We start from the raw sequence: 11,198 nt of genomic DNA, 5'->3' as shown, positions 1-11,198 counted from the left end.
CAGGGTGGGGGGGGGGGGGGCGGAAAAATCTTTTTTTTTTAATTCCAGCAGTGGTGTGGCATGGTGTGGCGTGATGTAGCGTTGGAGGGGGTCACCTGGGACTATGGCCGCTTGTGCAAAATTTAGAAGGGCCCCTTCACTGTGTGTGTGGGATGCGGTGGGATTCGGGAAGGACAAGGTGAGTGATGGCGGGAGCAGACAGGTGGGCGGCGGCTACACATAAGATGATTGCAGAGTGCAGATAGTATTGTGTGGCTTGTAGCAGCTGCCCCTGGTTGTATGGGCAGGTGGGCGCCGCCGTCCTCAGGGTATGGGCATCTATCCCCACACGATGAGTGTGCGGTCCAGCAGAAGGTGGCCACGCCTGTGTGGAAGGTGAACTTCAAGGGCATTTGGGAGCCCAGGAGAGAGAAGAGCTTCACAGCCATCTTCAGTCCCGAAGAGGCGCACAGAGTCCCAAAGCCTGGACTTCGTCTCCTCCAACCTTCTCTCTGCTCTGCTCCAGCATCAGCAATAAGGCCCGGAAGGACAAGGATGAATGGGAGGCACAAGCTGCCAGGGAGCTGCTGGAAGGAGCAGCAGAGCACCTCCAGTATCAAGAAGGTATTGGGCATCATACACTGACACAGACCTTGCTGCGGATACAGACTGGGATGGGGGGGGGGGGGCAGAGGAGGGACTGTGGTTAGGGACAGGGTTTGAGGTCTCTCTCTCAGATCTTCCCACCCTCTCTGTCAACCCCACCATCTTTGTCAGCCCCCCATCTCTGTCAGCATCCTTTCTCTCTCTCAGCCCCTTTCTCTATCTGCCACCCTCAATCTGAGCCCCCCAGTGTCTCTCTCAGCCACCCTCGCTGTCATCCACCCTCTCTCTTAATCCCACCCTCTGTCCACCACTCTCCCTCTAAGCCCCTCTGTCTCTCTCTCTCTCTCTAGGCCCCCTCTGTCCACCACTCTTTCTCTGAGCCCCCCTGTCACTCTCTCTCTCAGTCCCCCTCTGTGTCCGCCACCCTCTCTCTAAGGCACCTCGCTCTCAACTCCCCTTTCTGTCCGCCACCCTCTTTCTGAGCCCCCCTGTGTTTCTCTAAGCCCCCCTCTCTGTCTGCCACCCTCTCTCTGAGGCCCCTCTCTCTCAACCCCCCTTTCTGTCCGCCACCCTCTCTCTGAGCCTCCCTGTGTTTCTCTAAGCCCCCCTCTCTCTCTGCCACCCTCTCTCTGAGGCCGCCTGTGTCTCTCTCTCTCAGCCCCCCTCTCCACCCACCACCCTCTCTATGAGCTCCCCCTCTCTCTCAGCCCCATCCTCTGTCCACCACCCTCTTTCTAAGCCCCCTCTCTCTCAACCCCCCTCTCTGTCTGCTACCCCCTCTCTGAGCCCCCCTGTGTCTCTCCCAGCCCCCCTCTCTGTCTGCCACCCTCTCTCTGAGGCCCCCTGTGTCTCAGCCACCCTCTCCATCCCCCACCCTATCTCTGAGCCCCCTTCTCTCTCAGCCCCACCCTCTGTTCATCACTCTCCCTCCGTGCCCCCCTCTCTCTCAGTCTCCCTCTCTCTCAGTTCCCACTGTCTCTCAGCCCCCAGTGTCTCTTAGCCCCCCTTTCTCTCAGCCACATCTCTCTCTCAGCACCCCTTCTCTCTCAGTACCCCCTCTCTCTCATGCCCTTTTTTTAAACACAGCCCCCCTCTCTGTCAGCCACCCCTCTCTCCAGTAGAGATGTAGTGCTCTTCAATGTGTAGAGAGGTATCCAAAGGTGTAATCAGGGTAGAGATATCTAGGAAGATGTGATCAGGATAGGATGGGGTGGGTTATCTACGGGTGTGATCAGAGTGGGGGATATCTGAGGGTGTCATCAGTGAAGTGGTATTTGGGGAGGTGTAGTCAGGCTAAGGGGTAATCTAGGGATGTGATCAGAGTGGGGAGTATCTGGGGGTGTAACCAGGGTAGGGGTATCTGGGGAGGTGTGATCAAAGTGGGAGTATCTGGGGGTGTGATCTGGGAGTTTGCTTATGGGGGGAACCCAGCCAATGGAAGTTTAGTTGACCTCAGCTGCAGTGAGGGAACTGAGGAATGCATAACCCCACCCCCTCATTACACATTGCCATTTTGTGGAAGTTCAGCACAGCTCAATTTTCAATGGTATGTGACCTCCTTCACATCGCGCCCCATAACACTACAGCCGTGATGTGAAGGAGGTACCAACTTGGTTTTAGACAGGGAGTAGCAAGAGGACGGTGTGGATGGGTTGGGTTGGGGGGGCAAATTGTATCTTCGCCTATGTAGTCAAAAATACTTGCAATTTTTTTGTTTGTATATGACTTCCTAATAAAATCTTTTGTAAACACAAAAAATCCTTGCAATGGCCCCGTCATACTATGCCTTCTGTTCTTCATGCCTTGTTTCCTTATTATTATAAATATACTGGTTTTCATATACATTTAAAACTGGTCTACTGGTTTTCCGGGGGGAGGCAAAGGAGGTGGAGTCAGGGGCGGTGCCAATGGGGCGGCAAAATTAGGTTTCACCTAGGGTGTCAAAAATCCTTGCACCGGCCCTGCTTGCTGCAACACACGCTTGACACCATCTGAACCAAACAGGTTTATCTTGGTCTCATCAGACCACAAGACATTTTTCCCAGTAATCCATGTCCTTAGTCTGCTTGTCTTCAGCAAACTGTGCATCATCTTTAGAAGAGGCTTTCTTCTGGGACGGCAGCCATGCAGACCAATTTGATGCAGTGTGCGGCGTATGGTCTGAGCACTGACAGGCTGATCCCCCACCCCTTCAAACTCTGCAGCAATGCTGGCAGCACTCATACGTCTATTTCTCAGACAACCTCTGGATATGACGCTGAGCACGTGCACTCAACTTCTTTGGTCGACCATGACGAGGCCTGTTCTGAGTGGAGCCTGTCCTTTTAAACCGCTGTATGGTCTTGGCCACCGTGCTGCAGCTCAGTTTCAGGGTCTTGGCATCTTCTTATAGCCTAGGCCAGTGTTTCTCAACTCCGTATTACCTTGGGGAGATGCAGACTAGAATACTGCAATCACTGAGCAGCAAATTTTATCACCTGTGATGTATTTCATTTTTCTTGCAAACCTTGCTTGTTAGGCCCCATGCACACAGGGCGTTTTGCAGCTGCTGTTAGGAGCGTCAGACGTTTTTCTTTTTTTGCAGCCTAAAATGCCCCTTCATGTTATTCTATGGCCTCATGCAGACACAGGCTCTTAGGAGCTCCAAGTGGCATAGGCGTTTTTGAGCTGCAAAGAAAACCCAGGACCTGTGCGTTCTGGAGCTGCAGCGTCAAGCTGTATAAATATCTGAACCTGCTAATGGATGATGCTTATTGTTGCTTATACAGCATTAAGCTACGTTATACGTTTTTTTGAAAATCAACACTAACGAGTCACATGACACCGGGGAGGGAAAATGGCTAACTGGGCCCAATTTGGCCACTGTCACTTAGGGGTGTACTCACTTTTGTTGCCAGCGGTTTAGATATTAATGGCTGTGTGTTGAGTTATTTTGAGGAGACAGCAAATTTACAGTTATACAAGCTGTACACTCACTACTTTACATTGTAGCGACGTGTAATTTCTTCAGTGAAAGATATAATAAAATACAGTAAATCCTTGGATTGCGAGCATAATTCGTTCAGGAAACATGCTTGTAATCCAATGCACTCTTATATCAAAGCGAATTTCCCCATAAGAAATAATGGAAACTTAGATGATTCGTTCCACAACTATTCATAAATCCTTCAGTTTATAGGCCGTATATAAAGATTCTAGCAATTAGTGATGATCGAACGGTTCGGGTCGACCATCGGTTCGACCCGAACATTGGGTGTTCGAAATTCGGCCGAATTCCGAACTGTTTGCGGTTAAAGTTCGGAATTCGGCCACCAGAACCGCCCAAAATGCAATGGGACAGGAACTGGGCTTTAAAAGCACATGATTGCCCCCGAAACATCAGTAAAATGTGATTGGAGTGACTACGGGGTCCAGAGGCCAATCAGGAGTTAATACGCCCCCCAGTATATAACATAGCCCCGCCAAAACTCTAGCACTGTAATACAGAGGCTGTGGAAGAGAGTGGAAGCATTTGTGTTTCTCCTGCTGCTTGTAAAGCTCCAGTGTCATTTTCCAATTATTAGTGTGAGGAAAGGGATATGCAGTGTAGTTAGGGTACTATATACCACTATAGTTAGATTCAAAAATCTAGTTTTTGTAGGGATAGCTTTAATTGTCAGGGTGACCGTAGTGTAGTTTAGGATGAACTGACTCTGCCATGTCAGGGTGACCACAGTGTAGTTTAGGGTGAACTGACTCTGCCATGTCAGGGTGACCGTAGTGTAGTTTAGGTGACCTGACTCTGCCATGTCAGGGTGACCGTAGTGTAATTTAGGGTGAACTGACTCTGCCATGTCAGGGTGACCATAGTGTAGTTTAGGGTGAACTGACTTTGCCATGTCAGGGTGACCGAACTCTGCCATGTCAGGGTGACCCCACTATGCAGATTCTGGGTTAGCGCTATACATATATACATATATATATATATATATATATATATATTAAAAACAACAATTTTTGAGAACTTTTTTTTTGCCTGATTCATAGTCCCTGGGGCATGACCCAGAACCCTAGGTACTTTTTAGGGGCATTTATTGGGTTTTAGGGCTTCAAAATTGTGTTTTTTGATTCCAGAAGTTTGGGTCCCATTGATTTCAATGGGGTTCAGGAATCCGAACCAAACTTTTGGGAAATTCGGGTGTTCTGGTCGAACCGAACTTTTCAAAAGTTCGATCATCCCTACTAGCAATGTGATTGGTTGTGTAACCATAAAATGTCCATCCACAAATGGCGCCTCCACAAGGGGATTAGAAGCAAAATCCAGCAGGAGCTACAGAGTATAAAAGAGAAGAGAGCGCCTCAAAGTGTAGCAATATGGTTACATTTATTGAAAGGTTCCACACTTGGGATTTTCTTTCACTTTCACTGATAACATTCATTGTTTTTTGACTGGCTGTGGTGTCAACACTCCGGGTGAAACTTGTAAGTGCCATCAGCAGTATGATGGAGAGAAGAACTGGCGCTGGATCCCCTAAGAAATGAGAAGTTCACACTGGAGCAGGAAGGCACAGAGAAGAATAAACCACCGACAGACATTCTAACCGTCTTAACTCAACTGAAGATGTGTCCATGTTCCCTGTAACTTCCTATGTACACATGCAGCAATTACAGCCTGTTCAATGATGTGAAGTGTTACTATGCTTCTCTCATCTAATATAATGTTACATTGTTATTTATCGCTGTACCCTCATCCAGTATTGTGTCTACTGGTGGCATTTCTCTATCTATAGCCCTGATGAGGGGTATCTAAGAGAGGGGCACTCTTGATCTACGGGGGGAGGAATCCTAATTTAAGAGAGGAACATTTCTGATCTATGGGGGGACTCCTGATCTAAAGGAGGAGCACTCCTGATATATGGGGGGGCTCCCCTGGTTGAAGAAAATGCCCTCCTGATCTATGGGGGAGGAGACACCTGATTTAAGGGAGGGGCACTCCTGATACATGGGGATACTCCTAATCTAGGGGAGGGGCAACCTTGATCTTTGAGGAGACTCCTAATGTAAGGAAGGAACACTCCTTATATATAAGGAGACTCCTGATCTAACGGAGGGGCCACCCTGATCTATGGGGGTGTTGGGGACTCCTAATGTAAGGAAGGAACACTCCTGATATATGGGGGGACTCCTGATCTATAGGGGGAATGTTGATCTAAGGGAGGGGAACTCTTAATATATGGAAGGACTCATGATCTATGGGGCAGTTCCTGATCTATGGGGGGCTCTTGATTTATGGGGGAATTCCTGATCTAAGGGTAGAGCTCTCCTGACTTATGGGGGAGGGGGCTCCTGGTCTAAGAGGAGCCACTTCTGATCTATGGGGGGGGGGGGGTCCTGTTTAAAGGGAAGGGTACTCCTTATCTATGGAGGACTCCTAATACCGTATATGTGGGGACTCCTGATCTAAGGGATGAGCACACCTGATTTATGGGAAAACTCCTAATCTAAGGGGGGGGGGGAGCACCCCTGATTTACATTGGGGTCTGATCTAAGGGGAGATATATGGCGGGAATCTGATCTAAAGGGGACTCCCATATGAAGGTATTCTGATGTAAGGAGGGACATGGATAAAATGCAGAACTTATACAAAGAAGACTTATATTATGTAATAGGAAACTCTGATATTAGAGTTTGATGCAAAAATGAGACTTTGATGTAAAAGAAAACTCAAATGTAAGGGGGGGGGGGGAGAGTGCTGATATAAATTGGGGGGGGGGGTGTAAAGGTTGGTAAGATATTATTGCCTTGCAGCCTGGTTGCTGCCTGAAGCCAGTTGTGCTGAGTGTTGTCAGTGTCTATTAGATTTTAATACTGAAGGTTGTATGTTGGTATGCGGTGGTGTACATGTATAAATGGTTGCAGAGTGACTCGGGCCCTCCCTTGTTGCAGTGTGGCTCGGGCTCTCCCTTGTTGCACTATGGCTCGGGCTCTCCTTTTTTGAAGTGTGGCTTGGCTCACCCTTGTTGCACTATGGCTCAGGCTCTCCCTTGTTGCACTGTGGCTCGGGCTCGCCCTTGTTGCACTGTGGCTCGGGCTCGCCCTTGCTGCAGTGTGGGTCGGGCTCTCCCTTGTTGCACTATGGCTTGGGCTCTCCCTTGTTTCACTGTGGCTCGGGCTCGCCCTTGTTGCACTGTGACTCAGGCTCGCCCTTGTTGCACTGTGGCTCGGGTTAGCCCTTGTTGCACTGTGGCTCTGGCTCGCCCTTGTTGCACTGTGGCTCAGGTTCACCCTAGTTGCACTGTGGCTCGGGTTCGCCCTTGTTGCACTGTGGCTCAGGCTCGCCTTTGTTGCACTGTGGCTCGGGCTCGTCCTTGTTGCACTGTGACTCAGGCTTGCCCTTGTTGCACTGTGGCTCTGGCTCGCCGTTGTTATACTGTGGCTCGGGTTCGCCTTTGTTGCACTGTGGCTCAGGCTCGCCCTTGTTGCACTGTGGCTCGGGTTCGTCCTTTTTGCACTGTGACTCAGGCTCGCCCTTGTTGCACTGTGGCTCAGGTTAGCCCTTGTTGCACTGTGGCTTGGGCTCGTCCTTGTTGCACTGTGATTTAGGCTTGCCCTTGTTGCACTGTGGCTCAGGTTAGCCCTTGTTGCACAGTGGCTCTGGCTCGCCGTTGTTATACTGTGGCTCGGGTTCGCCTTTGTTGCACTGTGGCTCAGGCTCGCCCTTGTTGCACTGTGGCTCGGGTTTGTCCTTGTTGCACTGTGACTCAGGCTCGCCCTTGTTGCACTGTGGCTCAGGTTAGCCCTTGTTGCACTGTGGCTCTGGCTTGCCCTTGTTATACTGTGGCTCGGGTTCGCCTTTGTTGCACTGTGGCTCGGGTTCGCCCTTGTTGCACTGTGGCTCGGGCTCGCCCTTGTTGCACTGTGGCTCAGGCTCGCCCTTGTTTCAGTGTGGCTCGGGCTCTCCCTTGTTGCACTATGGCTCGGGCTCTCCTTTTTTGCAGTGTGGCTTGGGCTCACCCTTGTTGCACTATGGCTCAGGCTCTCCCTTGTTGCAGTGTGGCTCGGGCTCTCCCTTGTTGCACTATGGCTCGGGCTCTCCCTTGTTGCAGTGTGGCTCAGGCTCGCCCTTGTTGCACTGTGGCTTGGGCTCGCCCTTGTTGCACTGTGGCTCGGGCTCACCCTTGTTGCAGTGTGGGTCGGGCTCTCCCTTGTTGCACTATGGCTTGGGCTCTCCCTTGTTGCACTGTGGATCGGGATCTCCCTTGTTGCACAGTGGCTCGAGCTCTCCCTTGTTTCACTGTGGCTCGGGTTTGCCCTTGTTGCACTGTGGCTCGGGTTCGCCCTTGTTGCACTGTGGCTCGGGTTCGCCCTTGTTGCACTGTGGCTCTGGCTCGCCCTTGTTGCACTGTGGCTCAGGTTCACCCTAGTTGCACTGTGGCTCGGGTTCGCCCTTGTTGCACTGTGGCTCAGACTCGCCCTTGTTGCACTGTGGCTCGGGCTCGTCCTTGTTGCACTGTGACTCAGGCTCGCCCTTGTTGCACTGTGGCTCAGGTTAGCCCTTGTTGCACTGTGGCTCTGGCTCGCCGTTGTTATACTGTGGCTCGGGTTCGCCTTTGTTGCACTGTGGCTCAGGCTCGCCCTTGTTGCACTGTGGCTCAGGTTAGCCCTTGTTGCAGTGTGGCTCTGGCTCGCTCTTGTTGCACTGTGGCTCGGGCTCGTCTTTGTTGCACTGTGACTCAGGCTTGCCCTTGTTGCACTGTGGCTCAGGTTAGCCCTTGTTGCACTGTGGCTCTGGCTCGCCGTTGTTATACTGTGGCTCGGGTTCGCCTTTGTTGCACTGTGGCTCAGGCTCGCCCTTGTTGCACTGTGGCTCGGGTTCGTCCTTGTTGCACTGTGACTCAGGCTCGCCCTTGTTGCACTGTGGCTCAGGTTAGCCCTTGTTGCACTGTGGCTCTGGCTCGCCCTTGTTATACTGTGGCTCGGGTTCGCCTTTGTTGCACTGTGGCTCGGGTTCGCCCTTGTTGCACTGTGGCTCGGGCTCGCCCTTGTTGCACTGTGGCTGGGGCTCGCCCTTGTTGCACTGTGGCTCAGGCTCGCCCTTGTTGCACTGTGGCTCGGGCTCGTCCTTGTTGCACTGTGACTCAGGCTCACCCTTGTTGCACTGTGGCTCAGGTTAGCTCTTGTTGCACTGTGGCTCTGGCTCGCCGTTGTTATACTGTGGCTCGGGTTCGCCTTTGTTGCACTGTGGCTCAGGCTCGCCCTTGTTGCACTGTGACTCAGGCTCGCCCTTGTTGCACTGTGGCTCAGGTTCGCCCTTGTTGCACTGTGGCTCGGGTTCACCCTTGTTGCACTGTGGCTTGGGTTCGCCCTTGTTGCACTGTCGCTTGGGCTTGCCCTTGTTGCACTGTGGCTCGGGTTCGCCCTTGTTGCACTGTGGCTCGACCCCGCCTCCTCCTATGCACTAGAATAGGGGGCTCCTATGTGTGTGTGGCTCTGGATGTGTCCACTCGTTCCATTTATCTTCCCCAGCAGTGGGAAGGGGTGCCGCTGCCAGCACTCCTTCTGTTCTGGGGTCTGTTAATAGGAGGAGGATGATAGAGGGTCTGGATTCTGGTCCCCTCTGAACAGGGCCAGCCTTAGGTGGTTAGGCACCCTCTGCGAGCTAATCTTGTGGCGCCCCCCATCCTCACCCCTCGCCCCCATGTCACCTAAACATACACAAAGAAGAAAAAAATATTTGAAACAAATAAGAGAGAGATGCAGGGGCTGTGGGCATGGTACAGGAGATGCAGGGGCTGCAGGCATGGTGCAGAAGATGCAGAGGCTGCAGGCATGGTGCAGGAGATGCAGGGGCTGCGAACATGGTGCAGGAGATTCAGAGGCTGCGGGCATGATGCAGGGGCTGTGGGCATGGTGCAGGAGATGCCGGGGCTGTGGGCATGGTGCAGGAGATGCCGGGGCTGTGGGCATGGTGCAGGAGATGCAGGGGCTGCAGACATGGTACAGGAGATGCCAGGGCTGTGGGCATTGTGCAGGAGATGCAGGGGCCGCGGGCATGGTGCAAGAGATGCAAGGGCTGCGGGCATGGTGTAGGAGATGCAGGGCTGTGGGCATGATGCAGGGCTGTGGGAATGGTACATGCAGAGCTGTGCTCATGGTGTAGGAAAGGGAGTGCTGTGGGCATGGTACAGGAGATTTTCCTGAGGAGATGCAGGGGCTGCAGAGGGGCCTCACTTACTGTTTGGTGAGGTGCCTTGGCTTTGCATTTAAAAATTGCGCCGCCCGGCGCCAACACGTCACCGCGCATGCGCTGTCTTCCCTAGAATAGCCGAGCATGTACGGGCGCGCTCGCCCTCTATTGGCTCGTGGGCGAGTGACGTACCGGTACCTATCCATCACGCACGCCGCGACCGGAAGTGCGTCATCACGCACCGGAAGCGGAAGTGCGTCATCACGCACCGGAAGCGGAAGTGCGTCATTACGCACCGGAAGTGGTTGCAGAGCCGCATTCCAAACGATCTGGGGCACCCTATAAAAGTGTGCTGCAGCATGTGGGGGGCTTTTGCCTTTGAAAACGCCTTTGCAGGACGAAACGCGTCAGACACGCTAGCCCCCATGCAGTCACGCTGTTCCAGCCGCGGCCAATCAATCGATTAACATGTCTATATCAAGCAGTTACATGTGAGTTTTTTTACCTTTCTTTTATTAATAAAATCCGTACATACTTCACCATGTGCGCCCCCATCTGTATTATTGGAGGTCATCCCTTATGTACACCTGGTGTCCATTGAGGTTTATCGGTTCCATGGTCCTATCCGGATGTTCTGTGGCTGTTCGGAGAGGAATTGGGTCGTTTACTTGTTTCTGGAGACGGACTTCACATGCTTGTCTGACCTTCCTTAACAGAGGGTCCAACTGTCTGGTAAGGGTATATCCTTTATTGTTTGTGTGATCTCTGTCAAGAAACTCCATTTGCAAGACTTTTGTTGGATCTGTGGCTACATTTTCAGCATTTGAATCCTTTTCCTCCACATGGACTCATGGACATTGGTTCACCTCCTTTCCTTTAGTTAATTATTCTACTTAGTGGCGCTGTACCATCTTCACATAGCAGGGAATGAAGCGCCTGCACCCAAAGTGATGAGTGACACCAGTGCAGGCTCATTGACTCCTGGGATTGAAGACGCTCATCTCCCAGGAGTCAATGCAAGGAGGAAGTGACGTCAGGGGCTGCAGCCGCAGAGGGAGGAATAGGAAGGAAAGTAAGTTTATTATCATTATAAACAAGGTAAGTTAAACAAAAAAAAAAATAATTCATTATCCAATTCTTTTTCAGGTTTTTTTAATGTAAAGGAAGGTGCAAAATTCATTTTTAGGGTGGAACTCCGCTTTAATGACACCCTCAGATCAGTTCGCATATCGCAGTGCGGACTGTCAGTCCGGACACGAATCGGATCTCATAGATGTGAACACCCATGTGATCCGACTGTGGTGTGGACCAAAAAAAGGGTCCTGTGTGACTTTGGTCCAAATGCCAGCCATCTGTTCCGGGAGGGGTTGGTAGATTTGATTGCCGGCCGCCCCGGGGGTGGGGGGGAGGGGGTGGTGTTGGTTTTGACGCCCCCCCCCAAGTTTTC

Source organism: Pelophylax lessonae, assembly GCF_965119305.1.
Source record: "Pelophylax lessonae genome assembly, chromosome: 13".
Classification (NCBI taxonomy): domain Eukaryota; kingdom Metazoa; phylum Chordata; class Amphibia; order Anura; family Ranidae; genus Pelophylax; species Pelophylax lessonae.
The sequence above is the reverse complement of the archived record's forward strand: the minus strand, read 5'-3'. Positions refer to the sequence as shown.